The following is a 19,634-nucleotide window of genomic DNA, read 5'->3' as shown; positions in this document are numbered from 1 at the left end:
GCCAAGAGCAAACTAGCCGTAAACTTCCACTGTAACCGCCGGTCACGTTAGGCGAAGCCCTAGCTTCAGGTCGCCCACTCGCTGCGGACACTGCGAGACAAGCAGAGACAGCCTGGGCATAACGAGTTTCAAAAATCCACTTTACTCAACCTTAAATTGGTGTGTGATTATCAATACACCTCGAATTTCTCACATGAAACATAGATTCTTTCTTTTTATACGAGTTTTTTCGAAGACAGAAGAAATTGGACCATATTCACGTTTTCACATCGCTGAAGTATCGTTAGTTGTTGTGAAAATCCTGTACAACAATATGTCATGCGTTATATTTCCTCTACCTACTTTCTCATCCAGTAAAAAAAAATCTGTTCTTATCAGCTTAATATCTGTTATATCCTGCATCACAGGACTAGAATATTAAACACAATTTTAAATCATGACAGAGAGCTAAGAGCATGCTCTACTATAAGGCTAATAGTACTGTATGTATCACATTATAAATTCGATAATATAGCTGATTTTATTACCATGAACGTTAACAGATCTAGCCTCAGCGAAAACACGCCTGTTTACCACTCTAACTCGCGAAATCACATCCGTGGTACTTTCTCCCTCAATTCCATCCGCCCGGTAGCATGTCATTTTTATGAAACTGCTTGAGTAATTAATTAAACTGGTCATGAGAGCTCCTTTGCTTGGCGAGAAATCCTTTTTCCTTCACTCGGATTACACTCGCCAGGTAGAAGGCGACGTTCTTCTCGAGGAATGCTGCTGAGAACCGATATTTGAGCATTCTACCACCGACAACATATATCTCGTGTAAGGACCACAAACATAAGATACGAGAAATCAATTCTCATGCAGAGGGATACAGACAGTCTCTCTTCCCCTCTCTCTGTTTGCGAGGGGAATAGCAAAGGAAATGACTAGTAGTGGTACAGGGTACCCTCTGCCACATAACGTACGATGGCTTGGGAGGTATGGATACATATGTAGATGTTAATTTTCTCTACCTATCAAGATGTCAGCCCATCCATTTATAGACACACAAAACTCACAGAACAATGATGTCTCTTATTTATCGAGAAAAGATTAGGAGGAACTTCTGCTGCTGATAGTCTCTCGGTAAAACCCTTCGTATTAGCCCCTACTTTTCTCACTGTAGTCACTTTGTGAGATGTATGTGAGAGGCTGTAATATGTTTGTCAGCAGTAATTAGAAGGAACAGCATAGAGCTCCCCTCTCGACTAACCTTTTGTCAGAGTGTCAGTCACCTGCCGTATTCTCACGAATCCTCCAGTCTTCGATATATATCATTTGAATCCATCTGATTTCGATGAGTAAGAGATGTCTCCCTCGAGGTCACTGCACGTGTTCTAATCTCCTTTATCGTATTCCTATGATTACCACACTGGAAATACGAAAGTCTAATGGTGTCAGAGTCTTCATTGCCTTCACTATCTCTCTCTCTCTCTCTCTCTCTCTCTCTCTCTCTCTCTCTCTCTCTCTCTCTCTGATAATGACGTTTATATAATCCAATGGAGTAAAATTACGAACTATGAAAATTTCGCTAACGTCACCAAGTACAGAACACGGTAAGATTTTACCGTGTCTTTCACTTCCTTATATCGAAACACATATCATGTGTGTGTTGACATCGTCCAAATGTGTTGATTCTACTAAATACATAACATGTATTGGTAATTTGGAGCAGGTGGCCACTCATTGAAGTCACTTCCACGTACCTGTGTAAAGTTTCCTCACCTGTACTGGAGCAATACCATATCCCATGGACTATCAATTACAATACAGTGTTTTTGTGTTGTTGTTTCATTATCAGTTTGATAAATTGCTTCTTTCCTGTGACACCTTGAAGCAGCTTTGTACACAGCCACCGACATTAACACATTTCAATCCAATGGCTCTCAAAGAATGCTGAACTTCGCATGGTGTAAAGTAAGCTGCTCCCACAACACACATGTTTGTTGAAATTAAAGACAGGGGTGGTGTTCCTTATTGAAAAAAAATGTGGAGGACATCGCAATATATGGAAACTGAAAGATTTTACTGCATCGTGGAGCGTTTCCAAACAGTTGCCTGATGATCATGACCTCTACATTTAATCTCATCTAGCTCAGTTATGGGTAGTAGCTGTGTCGGTGTTTTGATGAGACCAAGAGCTTTGATTCCTCATATGGGTGGTGCGTACGGCACCCACGTGTGTGACCACTGTTTCGGTGTCCAAGGTGGTTGTCTTCCTGACCTCCTACTCTTTGGACACTGCATCTTTAATTTTCATGGGTTGCAATGCATAACAGCATCCAGAATGAGATTTTCACTCTGCAGCGGAGTGTGCGCTGATATGAAACTTCCTGGCAGATTAAAACTGTGTGCCCGACCGAGACTCGAACTCGGGGCCTTTGCCTTTCGCGGGCAAGTGCTCTACCATCTGAGCTACCGAATAACGACTCACGCCCGGTCCTCACAGCTTTACTTCTGCCAGTATCTCGTGTCCTACCTTCCAAACTTTACAGAAGCTCTCCTGCGAACCTTGCAGAACTAGCACTCCTGAAAGAAAGGATACTGCGGAGACATGGCTTAGTCACAGCCTGGGGGATGTTTCCAGAATGCGATTTTCACTCTGCAGCGGAGTGTGCGCTGATATGAAACTTCCTGGGATGTTGAATAACAGGGTTTTCTACAGGTTGTAATCCCATTGAGTATGAATAGCATGAACCATCAATTTTCATTCCCACTTGTGGAGGAATGGAATGATTTTCATCAATTCTTCCATATTTTTGTCGTATTTCCACCAATTTTGTGTATCTTACATCAATTTCAGTAATTGTACAAGGTTTTTCGTAATTTTAACGCATTATACCGAATTAATTGAGTTCCAAACCAACGCTCCTGGAGAACTGTCACATCAACAAAACGTCTCATCACCTCGGCATCGTGATACTAATAGCCAGTGACATTCAAGCATGGGTCTCAATTTCTATATCATTGCTAACCACCATTAGTTTTCAAGTGCTAAATAACACTGATCGGCCAGACCATTATAACCACTGACAGACTACTGACATAAACCCGCGGTTCTGGGCGCTTCCGTCCGGAACCACGCGGCTGCTACGATGGCAGCTTCGAATCCTGCCTCGGGCATGAATGTGTGTGACGTCCTTAGGTTAGCCAGGTTGAAGTAGTTCTAAGTCTAGGGGACTGATGACCTCAGATGTTAAGTCCTATAGTGCTTTGAGGCATCTGAACCATTTGATATAAACCCACGCAGCTGATACTAACATCACCTGATGATGAATGACTACTGGTCACACACATGCACAGTGCATGGAGTATCAGTGAGTGTGCTATCTGTGTTTAGAATGGGTGAGGCTTACAATCCATGTGAATTTGACCAAAACTAGAATGTGATAGCCTGGAGACTCAGCATGAACATTTCAGAAACTGCACGGCTTGCCGCGTGGTCAAGGAGCTCTGTGGTGATCGTCATCAACATATGACGAATCCAAGGTGAAACTACATCCACACAACGTGGGAATGGGCGACCAGCTCTCATTGCAAATGTAGGATGTCATAGACTGGGTATACTGATAAAACAGAACTGACGGCGAACTGTGGTGGAACATACATCAGACTTTGGTGCTGGGCAGAGTTCATATGGGTATGAACATACAGTGAACCGAACACTCCTAGCAATGAGCACCTACAGGTAATGACTCATCCATGAGCCAATTTTAACACCATGACATCAGCAACTGTGACTGAACTGGGTACGTGACCATTGACACTGGGTGTTGGCGGGGTGGCAGAGCATTGCATGGTCTGAGGAATTCTGATATTTTCTTCATAATCCCATAAGAAGGCGCGAATTCGTCGCCTTTAATGTGCACACTGCGAGCGTACAACCTGTGGCGGGAGATTGGAGCGGCAGTTTCCCGCCGCAGGGCACGTGGCTGGCGGTTGCCACGGGGCCGTGACGAACAAAAAAATGGCTCTGAGCACTATGGGACTCAACTGCTGTGGTCATAAGTCCCCTAGAACTTAGAACTACTTAAACCTAACTAACCTAAGGACAGGACACAACACCCAGCCATCACGAGGCAGAGAAAATCCCTGACCCCGCCGGGAATCGAACCCCCGTGACGAACAGCCAGCGTGTACGCGCCGTTGGAAAAACCCGAGTGGACGCTTGGCAGGAGTGCATATGGCCGTGTTGGCGCGCTTGGAGAAATTTATATGCCAGAGAAAAATCGATAAAAACAGAAATAAGGGTAACACGGATGTATGAGATGGCACTCATGGACAGAAAAATATGGAAAGCTAAATTATCTAGAAGCGCCACAAAAATATATAATAGTTTAAAAGTTATTGTTGTCTAAAAATTGTAAGTTTATGGAAGTTCAAAAGCTAATATTTCGGCAATCCCTTGTCCGATTAATATAAACAAAGTGTCTACGGATGCAGCTAGTAGACCTGCATCGAGCAATCATAGCCGATTTAGCAAAACATGTACCATTTTTGAATGAGAGATCGGAATATATGTTTCGACTGAGAGAAACTGTGTTTTTGGTAATAAATTAGTTAAGGTGGCGAAACTAGCAGCAGCATTCTAAAGTTTAAAGAGATACATGAGTAATTAAGTATATATTTTTATTTGTTTATTTATGTTTAGCATAAAAAATATGGGAAAGCAAAATTACGACACAAGAGTATTATCTGTGAGAAAACGGTGGCAGATACAAACAATAGGACTTTAAATTGTTATTGCCCGGAAAATTTCTATATTTATAAAGATATCACATGTGTTTAGTTTTATAATATCCGTAATTTTTGTCAAACATTGTTTTGAGTTAGGCAGTCGTTTTGAGGGTGCATAGGGCGGCCAACGTTGAGGAGTTGGTTCTGAGCGATGCTAAGAGCCGGACGTGCTGCGCATCTGGGGATTGTAGTGGGTTGGTAGCCGTGTCCGAAATCGATCAAGTGGAGCGCAATATAGTGGTTTAGGACAGCAGAGAAGAGTGTATTGTGTGAATTTTGAACAGACTGTCGAGTTGCCGTAATCGCGACAAATGAATTTTATAGTAAGTGCTGTAGCATCAGTTGTTAATGGCAGCTCTTACGTAAAAGCCCCTCAGTGCTCAGTACAGTCGTAACATCTTCTTGACATTCGTACTGTGGGATGGAGACAATCTGGTGGCTACTCCATTATGAACTAGGGAACATACACATGCGCATCCATGGCTGCAGTGGAGCTCATGCAAGGCACCATGACGGCGAACGTGGAGACCACCAGCACCCGCTCATGACGATCGTATTTTCAAGAAGATAATGTGCCATGTCGAGAAACACAGTGTTCAGTTCAAAATGATGTGCTGTCGCTCTAATGTGCTGTCGCTCTAACTCACCAGATATGTACCTCATCGGACACATCTGAGATGCTACTGAACGTGGTGCCAGAGCTCATCACTCCCTCTCCAGAATTTATGGGATTTAGGTGACTTGTGCATGCAAATATGATGCCAACTCACTCCAGCGACCTACCAAGGCCGCACTGCACTCATGCCACAGAGCGATGTTGCTGTTACCCATGCTAAGAATGGACACACAAGCTTTTAGGTAGATGGTCATAATGTCTTCGCTGATAATTGTACATGTGGACGTATCGTGTACTCTGTTACACTGCCCACATCACGTGGCACAAATACTGTTTCTTAAGGTAGGGATTAGGGATAGATGTCAACAGAGAGAATTTGCAAAAACTACACTGAAGCGCCAAGGAAACTGGTACAGGCAGATGTATTCAAATACAGAAGTAAGTAAACAGACAGAATACTGCACTGCGGTCGGCAACGCCTATATAAGTCAACAAGTGTCTGGCATAGTTGTTAGATCGGTTACTGTTGCTACAAAGCCGGCCAGGGGTGGCCGAGCGGTTCTAGGCGCTACAGTCTGGAACCGCGCGAGCGCTACAGTCGCAGGTTCGAATCCTGCATCGGGCATGGATGTGTGTGATGTCCTTAGGTTTGTTAGGTTTAAGTAGTTCTAAGTTCTAGGGGACTTACGACCTCAGCAGTTGAGTCCCATAGTGTTCAGAGCCATTTGAACCATTTTGTTGCTACAATGGTAGCTTTTAAAGATTTAAATGAGTCTCAACGTGGTGTAGTCAGCGCACAAGTGAGGGACGCAACATCTCCGACGTAGCGATGAAGTGGGGATTTTTCTTTACGACCACTTCAAGAGTGTGCCGTGAATATCAGGAATCCGGTAAAATATCAAATGTCCTACTTCGCTGCGCCCAGAAAAAAATCCTGCAAAAACGGGACCAACGAAGACTGCAGAACATCGTTCAACCTGACAGAAGCGAAACCCTTCTGAAAATTGCTACAGATTTCTATGCTGGGTCATCAACAAGTGTCAGCGTGCGACCAATTCAACGAAACATCATCGATATGTGATTTCGGAGCCTAAGGACCACTCGTTTACCCATCATGACTGTACAACACAAAGCTTTACGCGTCGCCCGGGCCCGTCAACACCGACATAGGACTGTTGATGACTGGAAACATGTTGCCTGGTCGGACGAATATCGTTTCAAATTGTATTGAATAGATGGACGTGTACGGGCATGGAGACCACCTCATGAACCCATGGACCCTGCATGTCAGCAGGGCACTGCTCAAGCTGTTGAAGGCTCTGTAATGGTATGGGGCGTGTGCAGTTGGAGTGATCTTGCACCCTTGATATGTCTAAATGCGGCTCTGACAGGTAACACGTGCGTAAGCATCTTGTCTGATCACCTGCATCTATTCATGTCCATTGTGAATTCCGACTAACTTGGGCAATTCCACAGGGCAATGCGACACCTCATAACACGTCCAAAATTGCTACAGAGTGGGTCCAGGAACACTCTTCGAGTTTAAACACTTCCGTTGACCACCAAACTCCACAGGCATGAACATTTGAGCGTATCTGGGATGCGTTGCCACGTGCTGTTCAGAAGAGGTCTCCACCCCCTCGTGCTGTAACGGATTTATGGACAGTTTTGAAGGATTCATGGCGTCAGTTCCCTCCAGCACTACTTCAGACATTAGTCGAGTCAACGCCACGTCGTGTTACAGCACTTATGCGTGCTCGTGGGGGCCCTGCAAGACATTAGGCAGGTGTACCAGTTTCTTTGGCTCTTCATTGAGAAAGATCTAACTGACATCTTTTATGTTTACCACCCTAACAAACGAATCATATCCAGAGCAGCATTGTGCTCTCTGTTTCTAAACGACCTCCACCTTTGTTGAAACTGTCGGCTAAGGATCCTGAGCAAAACTCTAGACAGTCTCTATATTTATCTTGTAAATGTTCCTCTGTCTTTAACCAACCCTCCCTGTGACGGTGTTTCCGGTTTAATATGGAACTGACCGGATGCAAGGGGCACTATACCTGCTACATTTGACGTCTTTTGAGTTAACAGAAGGACCTGAGTTCCATGTAATCAAAACACTTCGATATTTTGCTTTTGGAAAGAGAATAATATGTGCACCAACCCCGCCAGAGCCAGACTCTGTCACAAGCCATAACAAAAAGGCAGTGATAGAGGAGTAACATCTCTTTAAAAAACCTTAATGGAGCTGGCCCAGATGATAGTACCCTGTGAGGGTCCCTGCCAGGGTGACGGTGAAGATGGTCAACGGTTTTGGAGGTGGAAGACGACAACCATGTCCCAACGATGGATAAAGCGGATGAACTATCTTCATTTAGCAGCGTCTGTTCTTCAGAGAAACGGCAGCAGATGGCGTCTGACACCAGAGGAGCGGCCTATTATCAAGCTCCGGGGCTTACAATCTCTGTTCTATTACCGGGAAGGACTTGTCCGACACACACTAGTTTGAACAGCCAAGCATCATGGAATGTCGTCACAAAACAAAAAGGACACTACCCCAGGTAGTACCTCTGTGAGGGAATCTACTACTCTTAGGAGTGCAATCAGGCCTATGGATTCTGGGGAGCTCGAAGACACGACTACACATACAAAATTCAAGACAAAACAGAACTATTATTTTGGGATTCTGAACGTCAATTCTCTATTGAAAGTTGGGAAACACAAAGAGTTGACGATGATGATGGATAAACATGATGTAACCATCTTTTCCATTCACGAAACCAGATAAGGCAAAAGAGCAGTCAAAATAGGTAAGAACATGTCTGTACTTGGCGCAGCTTTTGTTGCTCGTAAGAAGGTTGTCAGTTCAATCGTAGAGTTCTTCAACCGCTCTGGGAGACTTTCTGTCCTAACTCTCAGCTGTGGTAACAAAGGATACACACTGATCAGTGCGCATGCACCAATCAGTGAAGACAACAGACGCAATCCTGAGTACGTTGAACAGTTCTGGGACCTTCTTGAAAAAGAGTTAGAGAAAATACCATCTAAGAATATAAAGATCCTACTGTCAGAGACAGCAAAGGACTTGGAAGAGCAGTTGAACGGAATGGACAGTGTCTTGAAAGGAGGATATAAGATGAACATCAACAAAAGCAAAACGAGGATAATGGAATGTAGTCGAATTAAGTCAGGTGATGATGAGGTAATTAGATTAGGAAATGAGACACTTAAAGTAGTAAAGGAGTTTTGCTATTTGGGGAGCAAAATAACTGATGATGGTCGAAGTAGAGAAGATATAAAATGTAGACTGGCAATGGTGAGGAAAGCGTTTCTGAAGAAGAGAAATTTCTTAACATCGAGTATAGATTTAAGTGTCAGTAAGTCGTTTCTGAAAGTATTTGTATGGAGTGTAGCCATGTATGGAAGTGAAACATGGACAATAAATAGTTTGGACAAGAGGAGAATAGAAGCTTTCGAAATGTGGTGCTACAGGAGAATGCTGAAGATTAGATGGGTAGATCACATAACTCATGATGGAGTATTCAATAGAATTGGGGAGAAGGGGAGTATGTAGCACAACTTGACAAAAAGAAGGGACCGGTTAGTAGGACATGTTCTGAGGCATCAAGGGATCACAAATTTAGCAATGGACGGCAGCGTGGAGAGTAAACATCGTAGTGGGAGACCAAGAGATGAACACACTAAGCAGATTCAGAAGGATGTAGGTACTGGGAGATGAAGAGGCTTGCACACGATAGGGTAGCATGGAGAGCTGCATCAAACCAGTCTCAGGACTGAAGACCACAACAGCAACAGGTGACTCTAACGCTCAGCTGGGAATAGAACTGCAATTCAGATCAACAATTGAAAAGTATCGTACCCAGAAGATGACAAACAAAAATGGTGTAAGACTCGTCAATCTGTGTCCAGCCTTTAGTCTTCAGATAATGTCAACATTTTACAAGCAGAAGCCAAGTAAGCTAGAAGACTTGGCGATCATCAGGCAATGCGTGTGCCCAGTTTGACTCAGATCATTACCTATCCAAAATCAAAATGAATTTCATCACTCTCAATAAGGCCGTGAAAACCGGAAATAAAATTCATAAATATGACGTTGCGAAGCTCAAAAGCAATCACAGCGTATTGAAATAATACCACCAGCCACTGACATTTGAATCTCATAAATGGACGGACATCGCCTCCATGATCCAAAAAGCAGTTAATACTGCAACCCTGACAGCTAAGAAGAGAATGGTAGAGTGAGGTTTGTGATGAGGTGGTGGCTCAATGAACAAAACCTGGAAAAAGTGGAAGTCGACCAGAAGACCTTAAGATTTTGATGTATTCCGTGAAGTTTGAAAACACGCAGCCAGAACTTTACGAAGTGCTAAGCGATTGTATGAGAAACAGCAGTTAGAACAGATCGATCAGGATTTCGGGGAAAACAATGCCAGAGGCCTCTATCAGGCATTCTAGTCGAATTTGAAAGGATACCAAGCCCCTAGCCTTTGTTTTAGAGATGAAAATGGAAAGCTCGGCCTGACCAACAAAGAAAACTGCACGATCATGTCTCGTTACTTTGAAAACCTACTTAACTGTGATGAACCGAAAGAAAGATTCCCTGTATGTGCCCTGATCCACAAACTACCCAATTCATCTCCATCTGATAAAGAGGATTTCAAAGAGATCATCAACAGCTTTAAGAATAATAAGGCAGCTGGAGAGGATTCAATAGCAGCGGAACTACTGAAGCTGGAAAATAATGGAACTTTAGATGTACTAGTCCAACTTTTTGAGGAGACAAGGAGAACTGGGATGATACGAACTGAATGGCAGTCAGCTTTAATCCATCCTCTACACAAAAAAGCGATAAAAAGAATGTCAGTACCTATAGGGACATCTCATTGGTATCTGTTCCATATAAGATTCTCTCTAAAGCAATGCAGAGCATAATAGAAGGTCATCTTGACCAATTGATTGGAGAATATCACGTTGGTTTCCGAAAGGGCCGTTCTTGCCCAGAACAGATCTTTAACCTGAAGAACATGATCAGGTACAAAAAATTGAAGGAAATAACTATGTGGTCGTGTCTGTTGATTTTCAGAAGGCGTGTGACTCCATCGACCGAGAGGCATTAATGAATATTTTGGAAGAGCTCGGGGTGGATGATATATCAAGAAAGCTGATCAAACAAACTCTCACTAACACAGTGTCAAAAATAAAGTTTATGGGTGAGATTTCAGATCCCTTTACAATCAGAACGGGCATACGACAAGGAGATTGACTACCCCAACTCCTTTTCAACTGCGTCTTGGAAAAGGTCATTCAGGAGTGGAGAAGGTTGTTAACCCAAGAAGAAACAAATGAAGAGCGCTTCAGACTTGGTCCTAAGAACAAAGGAGTGTACATTGGCTGCTTGGCCTCTGTTGATGACATGGCCATTTTTGCTAACAACATAGAGTCAGCAGTCAACAAGATCAACAGGCTGTCAGAAATTGCTGAAAAAGTTAGACTCGTTATCTCTATTCAAAAGACAAAGAATATAATGAACATCTGCGATAGACTTGAATGGATGATCACCAATCTGGGAAAAATCGAACGAGCTAAGAATTTCAGGTATCTCGGTGAAGTCATCCAGGAGAATGGATTAGAAGAAGGAATTAATGTCAGGATGTGGAAGTTAGACCAGGCATACCAACTGATAAAGAATTCCTATAACAAAAAGTCTATGAGTATAGGGGATAAGTTCCGACATTATAATACAATCGTAAAATCTGAGGGCTTATATGCGTCCGAAGCTTTGACCATGAATAGACAAGGTAAAGCTGAGAGGCTGGAAAAGCGAGAGCGTAGGATATTAAGGAAAATCCTAGGTATCAGTTGGGTTGATGGAAAATGGCGAATGAGAGCAAATGAGGACTTCTACAGAAAGGTAGAACCTATCACAGCTTCCATTGAGAAGAGATGATTGTTATTTTACTGTCATCTCATGAGGATGGACGGTGACCAACTAACAAAAAGAATATGAAGTTTCATCCAATCTAAGAAAACAAGGTCGAGATGGTTCGAAGAACGTGAAAAAGATCTCAGGTGGACTGGTACCTCAGAGAGAAAATTCCTGACAGGAACAGATTTAGAAGATTGGTGAACAGCTACCAAGGTTTTAAAATGGTCCAAAAGACGGAGAGGACCTATGTCCGAAATGCATAAACAGGCACTTCTTGGTGGGCTCAGAAGATACTGGCAGGAAGTCAAAGATGGAAAAAACAAGACCTAGACACTAAAATGAAATTGGTTGTTACCACACAGTCCATAGAGGCTCAACTCCAAATAAAAAAAGTAAAAACATGTACACCAAAACTGCAGAACCGACACACGCTAGTGATGTAGACTGGTATTCTCATTCCACTACCGTAACTACTGTTCTGCGAATACTGTACCAATCTTACTGATGTCTCCCATCCAGTTACACTCAATCTCTCTAGATGCAACCACGCTAAGGTTAGCACTCCTTATTGGTGTAAAACACATTCGAACGTGATACATTTGTGGGTGTTATGGTGACGTCATAGACGGTTAAGAAGAACAAACGTATGGTTTATCATGATGGTGCTCCAAATGAAAGGAGTTTGAAAAATTTTACGTAAATAACTTGTGCTATCAATTCTGTAGTATTGTTGCAGTGTTTGGATGCCATACCAAGAAGGTAGTGGAAAGAGAGAAATGATCGCAGAGCATAAATACACCCAGTTCTGCACTTAAATATGCTATAATGTAAAAGCACTCTGGCTTGCGACATATTAGTCACATGGAGTGGAATGCAGTTAACACTACAGTACAGGAAATATATTTCCAACACATGACACACATTCACTCTGCATATTTTTGTCCCAGCCACTATGGTGGGAAACTTTTAGGTGATAAAACCTACTGCATCAAAGGAAAAAAAAACCGTAGATTCTTTGTGATACGTGCTCTATCTATATTCCAGGGGTGCATAGCACACACTGTTCACGTCATTTTACTGGTCGTAAATTATGCTATGCCCTAATCAGTCCTACAAGGATATTGTCAGCAACAGAAAATGCATGAAACAACTACATCTTACGCAGAAATGCATAGCAGTAGTGTCTGACACGTGAAATTACATGCTATGCAGCACTAACTCCGTGTACAGTGTTTTCCAAATACAACAACTGTCAAGCAGTTGTACACGGCTGGAATGACAGCACTTCACAAACCCCTTGTCACTGATCTAGAATCACTGCTGTTAAAAACTGAAGACTCGATATACACTCCTGGAAATGGAAAAAAGAACACATTGACACCGGTGTGTCAGACCCACCATACTTGCTCCGGACACTGCGAGAGGGCTGTACAAGCAATGATCACACGCACGGCACAGCGGACACACCAGGAACCGCGGTGTTGGCCGTCGAATGACGCTAGCTGCGCAGCATTTGTGCACCGCCGCCGTCAGTGTCAGCCAGTTTGCCGTGGCATACGGAGCTCCATCGCAGTCTTTAACACTGGTAGCATGCCGCGACAGCGTGGACGTGAACCGTATGTGCAGTTGACGGACTTTGAGCGAGGGCGTATAGTGGGCATGCGGGAGGCCGGGTGGACGTACCGCCGAATTGCTCAACACGTGGGGCGTGAGGTCTCCACAGTACATCGATGTTGTCGCCAGTGGTCGGCGGAAGGTGCACGTGCCCGTCGACCTGGGACCGGACCGCAGCGACGCACGGATGCACGCCAAGACCGTAGGATCCTACGCAGTGCCGTAGGGGACCGCACCGCCACTTCCCAGCAAATTAGGGACACTGTTGCTCCTGGGGTATCGGCGAGGACCATTCGCAACCGTCTCCATGAAGCTGGGCTACGGTCCCGCACACCGTTAGGCCGTCTTCCGCTCACGTCCCAACATCGTGCAGCCCGCCTCCAGTGGTGTCGCGACAGGCGTGAATGGAGGGACGAATGGAGACGTGTCGTCTTCAGCGATGAGAGTCGCTTCTGCCTTGGTGCCAATGATGGTCGTATGCGTGTTTGGCGCCGTGCAGGTGAACGCCACAATCAGGACTGCATACGACCGAGGCACACAGGGCCAACACCCGGCATCATGGTGTGGGGAGCGATCTCCTACACTGGCCGTACACCACTGGTGATCGTCGAGGGGACACTGAATAGTGCACGGTACATCCAAACCGTCATCGAACCCATCGTTCTACCATTCCTAGACCGGCAAGGGAACTTGTTGTTCCAACAGGACAATGCACGTCCGCATGTATCCCGTGCCACCCAACGTGCTCTAGAAGGTGTAAGTCAACTACCCTGGCCAGCAAGATCTCCGGATCTGTCCCCCATTGAGCATGTTTGGGACTGGATGAAGCGTCGTCTCACGCGGTCTGCACGTCCAGCACGAACGCTGGTCCAACTGAGGCGCCAGGTGGAAATGGCATGGCAAGCCGTTCCACAGGACTACATCCAGCATCTCTACGATCGTCTCCATGGGAGAATAGCAGCCTGCATTGCTGCGAAAGGTGGATATACACTGTACTAGTGCCGACATTGTGCATGCTCTGTTGCCTGTGTCTATGTGCCTGTGTTTCTGTCAGTGTGATCATGTGATGTATCTGACCCCAGGAATGTGTCAATAAAGTTTCCCCTTCCTGGGACAATGAATTCACGGTGTTCTTATTTCAATTTCCAGGAGTGTATATTGCAGTCACCCAGGCTGGTAATACAACGTTCTTTAGCTGACGAGGACTTAATATTAATAGTATCACCGGTGCAGACTCTTTATAAAAATTTATAAGGCAGTTGCCGATAACTTTCGGGTCACACCTGGGCTTGTGATCTGTTGTGTATAAATTTATTACTCTACATTTGTCTTTCATCCAAGTTAAACAACCTATTCCAGCCGTCTTATCGCTGTCCACGATCAGTTACAGTTTTCCTGATTCCCAGTGCTTCCATGTCGACTTTTAGCCTTATTCCTCTTGCTGTCACACACTCGTTCCCATGCACAAGAAATTGCCTGCACCAAAGAGACACGTAAGTCTTCTCGCGTCTCCCTCAATTTTCCCGCATTTTGTCGTGTTTTCCCTCAGTTTGTGTTTTCCGTCAATTTTCGGTATTTCCTGACTTTATGTCACTTCTGCTCAAGTGATCATGTGGTCACTTGTGGCAACATATTCCAAATTTGCATGGAAATGTAGTACAATTGTCAACACCTACTGCAATTGTACTATTTTCTGCATGTGTGTGTGTGCGTGTGCGTGTGCGTGTGCGTGTGTGTGTGTGTGTGTGTGTGTGCGCGCGCGCATCTTCATCGCTTTCACGGGGGGGGGGAGGGAGGGAGGGGGGAGTCGGGGGGGGGGCGAGATCACCATGGCACAAACTAGATTAGGGATAGGACCAGGATAGTGCTAGTAGGTGAATCCATCATGCGTTATGGCCAAGACAGGATTCGGAGGTGGATTCACCACGCGTTATGGCTGGGATAGGGTTTGTAAGTGGATTCACCATGCACTACGGCCCAGATACGTGTCGACAGTAAATCCGCCATGTGATAATTCCGGAGAGATGTCGAAGGTGGATTCACCAGCACAGACGTACAGAAAAAAACAGCAGTTGTGCTAGTTATTGATAGTTTTACTACATTTACAAGGAAATTTAGAATATGTGGCCACAAGCGACATCATGATAATTTGAGGATAAGTGACATAAAATAGGAAAAATTAAGAAAATTGACGGAAAACACGAATAAATTGAAGGAAAATACGACAAAATGCGTGTAAATTGAGAGCGAATTAGAGAGTACTTACATATCTGATTGGTGCAGGAAAATTCTTGTACATGGGAACAGCAAGAGGAATATGAGTAAAAGTCGATATGGAAGCACAGGGAACTAGGGAAACTGTAACTGATCACGGACAACGATATGACAGCTAAAATAAATTGTTTAACATGGATGACCGCCCCATTTAGAGTAATAAACGTGTGTACACTCATGCTCATAAATTAAGGATAATGCTGATACATGGTGAAACAACGCTCTGGTGGGTGGTTAGAGGGTTTACATCACCTCAGGGTATGACCATGCGGTGCATTTGACCTGCGGTCGTCGCACGGTGGCCCTGGCAACAGTCCACATACACAGAGGTGTGTTGGTGCATGTCAGAGTACAGTGCAGCTAGTAAGTTTGCCGACGTTTTCAGACGTGCTAATGATGACTGTGTGTTGAAAATGGCTCAAAGAACACGTATTGATGACGTTATGAGGAGTAGAATACCAGGGCGACGGGAGGCTGATCAAACACAGCAGGCCGTGGCACGGGCCCTCCGTGTGCCACAAAGTTCAAGATTATGGCAACGTTTCTAGCAGACAGGAAACGTGTCCAGGCGCTACAGCATGGGACGTCAACAGTGTACAACACCACAAGAAGACCGATATCTCACCATCAGTGCCCGCAGACGGCCATGGAGTGCTGCAGGTAGTCTTGCTCGGGACCTTACCGCAGCCACTGAAACAGTTGTCTCTGGACACACAGTCTACAGGCGACTGAACAGACATGGTTTATTCGCCCGGAGACCTGCAAGGTGCATTCCACTGACACCTCGTCACAGGAGAGCCCGCAAAGCTTGGTGTCAAGAACACAGTACATGGTCATTGGAACAGTGGTCCCAGATTATGTTCACAGAAGAGTCCAGGTGTAGTCTGAATAGTGATTCTCGCAGGGTTTTCATCTGGCGTGAACCAGGAACCAGATACCAACCCCTTAATGTCCTTGAAAGGGACCTGTATGGAGGTCGTGGTTTGATGGTATGGGGTGGGATTACGATTGGTGCACGTACACCCCTGCATGTCTTTGACAGAGGAACTGTAATAGGTCAGGTGTATCGGGACGTCATTTGGCACCAGTATGTCGCCGGCCGAAGTGGCCGTGCGGTTAAAGGCGCTGCAGTCTGGAACCGCAAGACCACTACGGTCGCAGGTTCGAATCCTGCCTCGGGCATGGATGTTTGTGATGTCCTTAGGTTAGTTAGGTTTAACTAGTTCTAAGTTCTAGGGGACTAATGACCTCAGCAGTTGAGTCCCATAGTGCTCAGAGCCATTTGAACCATTTTTTGAACCAGTATGTCCGCCTTTTCAGCTGTTCAGTGGGTCTCACCTTCCTCCTGATGAATGGTAACACACGGCCCCACCGAGCTTCCATCGTGAAGGAGTACCTTCAAACAGAAGATATCAGGCGAATGGAGTGGCCTGCCTGTTTTTCAGACCTAAATCCAGTCGAGCAGGTCTGAGATGCTCTCGGTCGGCGTATCGCTGCGTGTATTCCAACCCCTACGACACTTTGGGAGCTCCGACAGGCACTGATGCAATAATGGGAGGCTATACCCCAGCACCTGCTCGACCACCTAATCCAGAGTATGCCAAGCTGTTGTGCGGCCTGTGTACGTGTGCATGGTGATCATATCCCATATTGATGTCGGGGTACATGCGCAGGAAACAGTGGCGTTTTGTAGCACATGTGTTTCGGGACGATTTTCTCAACTTATCGCAAATACCGTTGACTTACAGATCTGTGTCGTGTGTGTTCCCTATGTGCCTATACTATTAACGCCAGTTTTGTCTTGTGCCACGTTGTGTATCACCTTATTCTGCAATTATTCTTAATTTATGAGCATAAGTGTATATAGGATCACAAGCTCAGGTGTGACCACAAAAGTATCAGGAACACCTTATAGATCTTTATAAAGAATCTGACTACCGTTAATTTTACGTCCTCCTTAGCTAATGAGCATTGTACTACCAGCTACCAAATGGATAACGTGTTTGAGACACTGTGCAGGACTGTTCAAATGTTTTAAACTCTAATAAACAGTATTTACAAAGCGCTTCTCTCTACCCTCTACCAATCACAATATATGGTGGTGTTGACGTAACAAGTCGTCAAGAGTGGTTATTTGGAACTCGAATAAATTGGTAAAATTCGCTGAAAATCAGGAAAACCGAGTAAATTACGAAACTTGATGTAAAATACACAAAACCCACGAAATTCATTCAACATGTGGCGGAATGAGCGTATGTACATGCTCGCCTCGGTGTTTGAAATTCATTCCATTCGTCCACCATTGGGACTGTCAACTGATGGCGCCTGCTCTAAGGGTTTAAGTCCTGTAAAATACCCTCTTTGTTCACATGCGGTTATTCATTGTAAGACACAAAGATGAAAGACGCAATGTATTAAGAGTTGGAGATAGGAATGACCAGCACATAGGACACTGAAACTGGTCATATACGTGGGTGCAATACGCACCACCAGTATGAGGAATCAGCGCTTTAGGTCTCTTCGAAAATGGAGTACCGAGACTGCTGCTAGTCTATCACTGCGGAAGGTGACATTAAATGCAGAAGTCGTCATCTTCAGACAGCTGTTTGGAAACGCACCACAGAGCAGTAAACCCTTCCAGATCCCATATGTTGCGATGTGCCCCACATTTCTGCCAGTAAGAAACACTGAATCACTATTTACTTTTAAATCAGCTATATTAGAGAATTTATAATTATTATTATTATTATTATGTGCGATTGGACCCATACGGATCACGCAAAGCTTTTCCGATTCAATTTTTTAATTCTCAAAACTTCTCTCATTCTTTCCCCATGAATTCTCTTTCTTTCCTCTGTCCATTTTGTCCCCTGTCTCTTGCAAACTTCATTCTCGGGTTGTACTTTCCAACTATTGATTTTTTGCCTGTATACATTTCTGTTTATAACTTCTGAAGAATTTATTTGTGCATTTGCTAGATCTGTTTTGGTTTCTTGTATCCAGGGTATGGTTTTCAATTTTTCAGTGTATATTAAAATTTTGTGGGAGAGTCTGGGTGTTGGGAGTCTGTGGATATGACAGTAAAATTTTAGTCTTCTTTTCCGGATGTCTGCGGCGAGGTTATATAATTTTTCTGTAGTTTTCCGAGACTGTAACCTGTATCCATCTTCAGTTCTTTTTGGGCCAAGAATCTTTCTGATAATTTTGCGTTCCTCTTTCAGGATGCCTTCCAGGTCGCCTTTTCTATGGAGTGTGAGTGTTTCGCTGGCATATAGTGCTTCGGGCTTGATTACTGTATTGTAGTGTCGTATTTTTGAGTGAATGGAGAGACACTTTTTATTGTAGATGTTGGGAGTTTTCCAGTATGCTCTTTTCAGTTTTTGCAGTCGAACTTTTTGTGCAGTTTTCTCTCCCCCTGTGGGTTCTAGGACCTCGCCTAAGTATTTAAAGAATGGAACTCTCTCAATTTGTCCATATTTTGTAGTCAGTTTTTGAGTTTCAAATTTTGAGCAGATGAATTTGGTTTTTTGGAAGGAAATTTGTAGCCCAACTTTTTCGGCGCATTCTTTGAGAATGTCTATCTGTTTAATTGCTGTGGTCTCGTTTTCTGCTAGAATGGCCACGTAATCTGCAAATGCCAAGCATGAAATTTTAATACCATCTTTAGATCTTCCTAGTTGTATAGGCTTCCAGTAATTTTGATTCTTCAGTTCTTTTTCCCATTCTCGGATGACTTTGTCTAAGACAAGGTTGAAGAGGAGTGGAGACAAGCCGTCACCTTGTCTGACGCCGGTTTTGATCAGGAAGGGCTCTGATATTTCACCCAGGAATTTTATCTTAGAAGTTGTGTTTGTGAGCGTTTCTTTGATAAGGTTTAGGGTTTTCGGATCGAGTCCTAGCTCCTCAAGGATAATAAAGAGAGATTGCCTATCGATTGAATCATAAGCCTTTGCGAAATCAACAAAGGAACAAATGATCGGACTGTTTCTGACTGCTTTGTATTTTAGTGTTGTCTTCAAATTGAAAATTTGTTCTGCACAGGATCAGTGAGGGCGAAAGCCAGCTTGGTATTCACCAATACTGTGTTCGAGTTGTTCTTGTGCTCTTTGAAGAAGACAAGCTGAGAGGATTTTATAAGTGACTTGGAGAAGGGAGATTCCTCGATAGTTGTTTATATCTGCCATGTCTCCCTTTTTATGCAGTGGATGAATTAGGGCGCATTTCCAATCTTCTGGTAGTTTTTCTGTCTGCCAAATGTCTGTGATGATTTGAGTGAGTTCTTTGAGGGAATTTGGTCCAAGATTTTTAAGTAGTTCTGCAGTGATATTATCTTCTCCGGATGCCTTGTTGTTTTTCAGTCTATGAATATGTCTTTGGATCTCCTCTAGTGTAGGTGGTGGGGATTCT

At 44.2% G+C, this 19,634-nt stretch overlaps 1 non-coding gene across 1 annotated transcript; it reads left to right on the top strand.

Moving 5' to 3' along the window:
- The first annotated feature begins 334 nt into the window (after positions 1–334).
- LOC126250433 (U2 spliceosomal RNA) lies at positions 335–519 on the top strand. The gene has a single exon (XR_007545681.1). It is a non-coding gene; the product is annotated as a U2 spliceosomal RNA (small nuclear RNA).
- Positions 520–19,634: the final 19,115 nt, after the last annotated feature.

This window comes from Schistocerca nitens, chromosome 3 (genome assembly GCF_023898315.1).
Source record: "Schistocerca nitens isolate TAMUIC-IGC-003100 chromosome 3, iqSchNite1.1, whole genome shotgun sequence".
NCBI lineage: Eukaryota > Metazoa > Arthropoda > Insecta > Orthoptera > Acrididae > Schistocerca > Schistocerca nitens.
Note: the sequence above shows the minus strand (reverse complement) of the source record. Positions and strands in the feature narration are given on the sequence as shown.